The sequence below is a fragment of the Podarcis liolepis genome, assembly GCF_965112155.1.
Source record: "Podarcis liolepis genome assembly, chromosome: 8".
NCBI classification, from domain to species: Eukaryota; Metazoa; Chordata; class Lepidosauria; order Squamata; family Lacertidae; genus Podarcis; species Podarcis liolepis.
This window is the reverse complement of record NC_139560.1, coordinates 51,608,371-51,616,913: the sequence shown is the minus strand read 5'-3', so window position 1 is coordinate 51,616,913 and position 8,543 is coordinate 51,608,371. Positions and strand designations below refer to the sequence as shown.

The window sequence follows — 8,543 nt, the reverse complement described above, 5'->3', positions numbered from 1 at the left end:
TATCTCTGCTAAGAAAACTCCATGGACAAAGACAGGCATATAAAAGTTATGACGCTGGAAGATGAGCCCCTCAGGTCGGAAGGCATCCAACATGCTACTGAGGAAGAGCAGAGAACAAGTACAAGTAGATTCAGAGCTGATGAAGAGGCTGGGCCAAAGCCGAAAGGATGCTCAGTTGCGGATATGCCTGGAAGCGAAAGGAAAGTCCAATGCTGTAAAGAAAAATATTGCATAGGAACCACACCCTTTAGTGTGAATGAAATTTAGTGTGAAATAGTGGTATATCTATCAAAAGTCACAGTTCTACAGCACAACAGAAAATGCAGGGTAAAATTTAATAAATAAGAATATTATGTTTGTGGGAGATGAGTTATTGGCTTGGTTTCCTTTTATCATGTATTTTGTGTTTTCATTTTGTATTTTTATGTTATGAACCACCCTGTGATCTTTGGATGAAGGGCGATGTGCAAATTAAATTCGAAACTCACATTATAATTAGCACTCATATTATAGAGAGAAAAACTAACAAAATCCCCACATGCTCATTAATGACTGTGTGTCTACTCAGAGTAGAAGTAATGTTAGCAGTTTGTAAGGGCTGTCAAATTTACATCATAAACAAGACAGAAAGGGATTTATACATGCATTTGTATTATGACATTGCTCCAGTTCTGATTTCTGTGTCCCTTTCCAATCTAAACTCATGTACTATATTACTTGTTTTCTCCTTTTCTATAAACTCAATATTTTATCTTACTCCATACTCACCAGTCATATGTGGGCAAAGTACAATAACTTAGAACTCCAATAAATCAACTTCTGTAACATTTTAAATTAGATGCCACTCAGCTATGATGCACTCATAAAACCATGCTCATCACATCATCTTTGTCATTGTTATAGGATGGATTATTAGTTTTAAATTTCTGTTCAGCCTTGGTCATACTTTTGAAACATGTTAAAGAACTACCCATCTCCCCACCAACAATGCACAGGAGGATCATGGGAAACGCTTCTCTTTGGCAACATGGTGCTAATGCTATTCACCTCAATTAACTGTATCCATAATGAGGTCTGCAAATGTAGTATTTATTTATTTAAAATATATTTCTAAGACACCCAATAATATGCAAGAATGAAGAGTGCTTTTGAAACATTTTAAGGTATAAATATTGTGTTTGCAAAACCCATAATTCAGAGTGATCTTAAGTTGGGCACAGGTCCAACTAGCCATACTAAACGAGAATACAACAGAGGGGAGAGTTAATCAAGTAAAATTTATTTCAGAACAATTCACAACAATATAACAGCTTATAGACCCCCTAGATGCAACACTTAATTAAGCCTAAAAAGACTGAAAATTATTTTGTCCCATTCTTTGATGTTTCAGTCACATATTTTATTACACCACTTTTTCATATTCCTTCACATCCATGGGAACTATTGTGCTGTAAATGGGTTGGTCATTGTAGCTGCATGGTCCAGAGTTGAACGTTACCACAAAGTATTTGTGCTCCTCAAAAGCTGTCTGGATTTCTGTATGCTTTTTACACTGGATGATTCTAGACCAGCAGGTTTCAGATTCACCATGATTTATTTGGAACTCCAGCACGACCTGTCTTCAGCTGGAAAAAAAGTATGAACCCATGATGAGCAATGTTATGCACTTGTGTACTCTTGACTCAAATGTGACATTGTGCTACCCATCCACATCCCCCTGAATTATGGAATATTTAAGCTGACAGGTCTGATGTGGTGACAGGCAGACAAGTCCAGGGGCAACTTTTTTTTCCTGCAATAGGTCACCTTCCACTGCACTTCTGTGACAGCCTGTACACTAACCTCTCCACTAGTTCTTCCTTATTAAGTTCCAATAATGCTTTTAAGTCAGTTTCCCTTTATCAACTGGAAGAAGAAGAAGAAGAAGAAGAAAGATGAGAGACCATTTTGATTCCATTCTATTTTCTTTTAATAACAGCCCACAGTAGTGACAGCTTTCTGTCTGACTGGAGATGTACTTTTGATTCATCATAGTCAGACTCCAATAATGGCTAAAGCAATAGCTAGCATGTCACTTGAGATGGAGCTTAAATTGTGTTGGGTAGGACACAAAAGAATGAATGGGGACACCCTTCTCTTGAGTTATCCACTTTCTTGTTACATCTAGCTCATTATGGGTTATAAATGATAAACAGAAATCCTGATCCATGTAAAAGCAGAGATTATTTGTCCTATGTGCATGAATTTTCATCTCCTGGGAAAGAAAACTACTTGTTTCAAATTTAAGAAATGTTATTTCCCCCTAGGTGTTTCCTATTTTTGTTGATGTTGTAGAGTGGGAACCAAAAAATCCACCAGGGATACCTAGATGGTAGTTCAACACTCATGATGTGTAGTAGGAGAAGACATAGGCAACAACAGTACACTAGCAATATGTTCACTTTACAATACATTTGGGGACAGAAGGTCCTGCAAGGCTCCTAGCTTCAAGGGAGCTGCCTCCCCTGCCTTCCCCTCCAAAGCTGAGTGTATACTCCTGGGGGGGGGGGCAGGGATGGGATGTCAGATAACGTGGAGTGAGTAGCAGAATGTGCCTGTCTCACTTCTCACCTTCAAAATTGAACATATACACACTCTTCTCCAACCCAAGTGACATCACTTGACTATATGTTTGGCTCTACAGTCATATGTACTATACATGTCACTAGATCACCTGCAAAAATTATGGGGGGTGTGCAGCACTTATACATTACAGGTAAACTCTGTGCAAGTGTGCAGTCTAGGAAACTCCCTCTGTGTGTAGGGACTGTATGAAGAATCAAGGAAAGCGATTCAGCAGTCATTATGCACACATGGGAAAACATCAATAGTATTCAGGCTGAAGGTCCTCTGACTCACAGACCAAATCTATCCAGGTCTATTTTGAAGTTATCTCCCTTGATTCAATGCAGCTTACACATAAGAACATTAGCAACCTTAGCCATGGACTTCAGTCTTGTGGTTGTTGCTACTTTGTAGCCCTAAGCTGTTGCACAATGCTCTTGTGAAGACAAACCAGTGGTATATGTGTGTGCCAGGGACATGCACTATACTCAGAGCTGGGCAAGCCATTAGGCAGGGTGAAGCCACTGCCTCAGGTGACAGAAGACACCCAGGTGGCATGCCTGTGGGTGCCCTGCCCGCTCCACCACCTCCGCCAGTGGTGGCAGAGAAGTGCTGCCATCATCCATACCAATTTTGGGTGAGATCACACCAATCTGGGGGGAGATCTTGCCCTAAATGGATGAGACCTTGCCCAGAATTGCCACCAATGGCAGTGGTGCTTCTCTGCCAGCAGTAGATACAACAGGGTGTGCTGTGCTGGTAGAGTAGGCAGCTGCTGGAGCAGATAGGTGGTGGTGGGAGTAGCAGCAGTGGCAGGGCATGATGGTGCTTGCCGTTTCTCCTCAAGTAGTCAAACGAGACATGCTGTTCTTTACTCAGACCATTGATCTGCGTAACTCAGTAATGTCTAGTTTGGCAGTCTCAAGTAGAGGCCTTTCAGTGCCTGAGTATCTCTCATTGCTATTTATTTATTTCATTTATTAATTAATTACATTTATTGCCCATCCTTCACCATAAGGCCACAGGGTTGTTTACAACAATATAATATGCAACTATGAAAACAGACAATGATAAAACAGAGAAAGCCATTCCAGATGGAATAGAAAAGGAAGCAGAAGCAGCAGAAGAAGACCATGGTGGTGGTCCCACAGAACAAAATAACTGACAAAGAACAAGCTAAATAAGTGCATCTTCAACATACACTGAAAGTTGTGCAATGCACAACATACACTGAAAGTTGTGCAAGGTAGTGGTCCTTGTCCACCCTTCCCCATACTAGACCTACCAGGGATTAGACCTTTTGAAGATTGTGGCTAAGATTAGTCTGTGAGAGTTGCATATTAGGCAAAATTTCATCAGGCAATTCTTGCTCTATCGCAGTTTCGCAAGGACAGAAGAAACCACTCACGGTGGGTGGTATTTTCCATTGAATGTAATTCCTGCAGCCCACTCCTTAGATATGCCTATACCCATTTGTTGAACATAGGACCGGGCTGTTTAAGCTATATGGGCCATTATGACAGTCAAAGGAAAATTGTTTCAAAACTGTACTCATATATATGTATACCCCCCACTGAAATGTCTTAATTGCCAATTAGTAGTTATTAGTTGCTGTTCAACATAACCAACTCATTTCTCCCTGTCATCTGCTATGCAACCCTCTCTAAAATATTGGCAGAGTACTATCATACCACCCCAGCATCTTTTTTCCCTATGCTAAACAAGCCAAGTTCTTTTAATCTCACCTTATAAGATATATGGACTTACTAAAGTGTTAATGTTCTTGCAGTATGTTTGAAACATGTGCCGGGAATGCTAATTAAACCAGCTAAGTTATTTATTTCTATGTACTTCAGGTGAGAAGCAAAGTCACCTGTAGGTTGTGTCAAGAAAAAATAAAGAAGAATTGCACAGGGGGGAAACAAATATTGAAGGAAATGAATTTATAATTTTATAATTAAGCTTACTTTAATTTCTTAATATATACTAAATTTGTAAGGCTGTTGTCATGATGCAGTTGTCATGCCAACTCCAGCACAATAACACAGTGGCAGGCAGGTGAGCGAGCAAGCAGCATGGGTGACAGGCAGCCAAGCAGGCAGTTTAAAGCAGGGTAGGGAGTGCTTCAGCAAACTGCCCTCTGAAGCACCTCCCGCCTCCATTACATAACTGGGGGAGCAGGTGTTTAACAGAGTGTGGGAGCCACTTCAGAGAGTGGTTTGGTTCATCACTATGTGGAGACTTTTTCCTATTGAATTGTTGATATTTGTTTAGTAATGGCTTATGTTCACTGCTCCACCTCACTCACAAGAGAGAGAACAACCTGGTTTTCATTTATATTGACTGAAATTGTTATTTATTTATATATTATTAGTCAGTTAAAGGTATTATTATTATTCATAATACTTTCCCTATCTATCTACAACATTACAGTGGTACCTCAGGTTACATACGCTTCAGGTTACAGACTCCGCTAACCCAGAAATAGTGCTTCAGGTTAAGAACTTTGCTTCAGGATGAGAACAGAAATCGGGCTCCGGCGGCATGGCAGCAGCAGGAGGTCCCATCAGCTAAAGTGGTGCTTCAGGTTAAGAACAGTTTCGGGTTAAGTACGGACCTCCGGAACGAATTAAGTACTTAACCTGAGGTACCACTGTACTCAAGAAGGTTAACAAAATCAACACAGTACAAAATAAGATTAAGTCAGAGAAGCAAGTGTAAATTTTACTTTACTGTGTTAAGCTAGTTTGTACACACACTCACACATTCTTTTCTATCCTCCATCCAGATAAAGAAGGGCCATTTATTAGACTTCATTGATCCATTTCAAAGAGGCAAAAACAAAGGATGTGAAACAGGGTTGGTGATGGGTGGGGAGAGAGGTGCAGGTCGGAGGCCTGGAGGAACGCATTTGGCACATCATCCTGAGGGCCCCCCACCCTTGGCTTATGGAGTTGTGTAACAAAGACCCTTAGGGTAAGTGCTAAATTACTACAAAGGCATTCCCCTCTTTGCTTGACTGAAGAAACGAGTCTACCTTGGAACACAACAGGCTTCATAAAGGGCTTTCCCCTCTACTTTACCCCAGGGAATCCAATGGAGAAATTATGGGCCTCCAGATACAGCTGAGCACTAGCTCCTGTCATCCCTGACCGTTGTGCATGCTGGCAAGCGCTGATGGGAGATGGAGTCCTACAGTCTCTGGAGGGCCACAGGTTCCCATTCGCTGACTTATACTGCCCTGCCTCTGACCACACAGAAAAACCTAATTACATGATGCTTCTGTCAGCTGATCACCTGGTTGCATTAATACAGAATTCTTAGAACCTCATTTTCAAAGCTTTGGGTCCAAAAGGATAATTAGTACATACATCAAGCAAATAATAAATAATATACCTTGATATTTTTTTAAGGTGCCTATTTGAAAAGGTACAATTCTGCCATTTTGTATCATTGTGATTCAAAAAGAAATTGACATTTGGGAACGGTCTGAGTATTTCAGAAAAGAACACAAAAAGGTGTTGATCAATAATGACTGTGAAGGCCACTGTAGGGCTTTTATTTATTTATTTATTTCCCCAGGCAGATATTGCTTCAGAGCTGCTTTATACAGGGATAACACAAGCAACATACTTCATGAATTGTTTAATTAGTGCATCAGAGGTTTGTTTGTTTTCACATTTGTTTTGCTCTACTCTGAATCATGACGAAAGAAAGTACAATACTTATTTGTGTAGCTGTAGAAGCTGAATATTCACTACTGCTTGATTAGCTTTCAACGGAAATAAAAACATTAGCAGGCTCCCACAAGTCACAAATGTCAGTGTACTTCAGATATAATTATAGTAGATACTGAAACATGCAATTATATACCAAGTAATTAGTAGGCTATTACAGAGTAAAAGCAAAAAACAAAAACGAAAAATGAAAAATGAAAAAAAACAACAAAATAAAACCAACCCCTCAGCTCTTGGCTTGACATCATAAGAGGGAGAAGGAAAGAATAAGGGGGGGAAATGTCAATGAGCTTCACAGTGGAACAGAAAATATAAATGCAAACATCTTCCCGTTTTGTTTACATAATTGTTAGTGTAAGGCTTAAAATTTCTACCAGTACATTATTTTTATGGATTGAAAAACCTGTTACAGATGGAATTTGTTTACCTGTTTTGCCAAGAATTATGTTTCATAGTTTGATCCTATGCATGTTCCCCTGTGTTCAATGGGGCTTATTTCCAGGTTAATGAATACAAGACTGCAGCCTAAGGGCACAATATGTGATGTATTATTGCAAGTGTGATAATTTTATTCCATTTTATGTATCAGCAGCCAATCATTTCCAAGATGTTTCATCTTTTATTTTATTTTTTAAAAAATACAAAAGCGTCATGGAAATAAAATAAATTAAATGTATTCATTACACAAATTAGAGCAAAGATAACCTTAAAGATCCCACAGGAATCTATCCAGCTGCTGAGATCATTGGCATTGGTCCGTATTTGGCTTCCCCTGCGTTACAAAATGTATTGGGTGCTTATTTGGGAACAAGATCCTTTCAGCAGTGTCCTCTGATGACACTCTTTGCCTTAATCTGTTTAATGCAAAAGAAGAAGAAGAGAGGTCACTACTGGTGACACTTTACTCCAGATACCCCAATACCAATTCCCAGCAGGTTAAATGAATAGCAGAACAAGATGGAACCCTGTTTCTAGCAAAAATCATTGTTATGTTAGCCTTGTGCAGGTTCAGCTGAACAGGTAGAGGATGGGGTGGTCCCATCCTGCTACAACTCCACCACTCCTTCTATTTTTTCGGTATATTGTGCCTGTAAATATAAAAAGAGTTTAAAGTAACAACACTACGTACCTCACATCAATTGAAATACAAGACAGATACCAACCGTGATAAAGATTTTAGAAGGCTTCTTGAAAGAGGAAGGCTTTAGCAGTCTCAAAAAAGACAATGGTGGAGATGCTTGTCTGATATTCAATGGGAGGATTTTCCAAAGTGTAGGTACTGCCACACTAAAGGCCTGATTCCAACATCATGTGGAAATGACCACATTATAGGATTGTATCTGCAGGATATCCTCTCCTGCAGAACCCAGTGCTTGGTTGGGTATGAGGTGGAGGGAGATGTTGCAGGAATCCATGTTCCCTCATTACTTACCAGTTACCATGCTGGTTGGGGCTGATGGGAGCTGGAGTCCAATGACATCTGGAGAGTCAGAGATTGCCCACCACTGATGTGGATGTTTTCCCAGGGAATCTCACAGGCACAACAGTCACCTGCTGAACCGGCTATCAGGTAACTCATAATTTCCCAGAAGAGGACCCAGATATACATTAATTTGCTGTTATACATTATCATAATGTGAGACACTTTTCTGCGGGTTATCCCATGGTGCTAATGTTAGTTTAAAGGCCTGCAATCACATTGTAATGGGTCCAAGTTGACAATTTAATGTTAAAGACCCATACAATCTGTTCCGCGTGTGAGGCTGTGAGCCATTCCTTCAGCATGTGTCATGGAGACATAAGAAAACAGGTCTGAGCATGCAGGTAGGTCAAGAAACCCCGTCAAGCAGGTAGGTCCAGAAACCCCATCAAGACTGTGAGTTTATATTAGGAAATGAGAACCTCCAGTCATCTAATCTGGAAACCTTTCAGTTATTGCTTACAAACTGGCTGTATTCAAATGCAACCATGGTTTAGTATTACAGTGGTACCTCAGGTTACATACGCTTCAGGTTACATATGCTTCAGGTTACAGACTCCACTAACCCAGAAATAGTGCTTCAGATTAAGAACTTTGTTTGAGGATAAGAACAGAAATCGTGCTCTGGCGGCACGGCGGCAGCGGGAGGCCCCATTAGCTAAAGTGATGCTTCAGGTTAAGAACAGTTTCAGGTTAAGAAAGGACCTCCGGAACGAATTAAG

General features: G+C 40.3%; 1 long non-coding RNA gene across 1 annotated transcript; it reads right to left on the bottom strand.

The window, feature by feature from the left end:
• Positions 1–1,384: 1,384 nt before the first annotated feature.
• On the bottom strand, positions 1,385–7,188 carry LOC310714051. The gene is made up of 2 exons (XR_014529557.1): positions 7,047–7,188; positions 1,385–1,625 (listed from the first exon to the last, which is right to left on the bottom strand). It is a non-coding gene; the product is annotated as an uncharacterized lncRNA (long non-coding RNA).
• Positions 7,189–8,543: the final 1,355 nt, after the last annotated feature.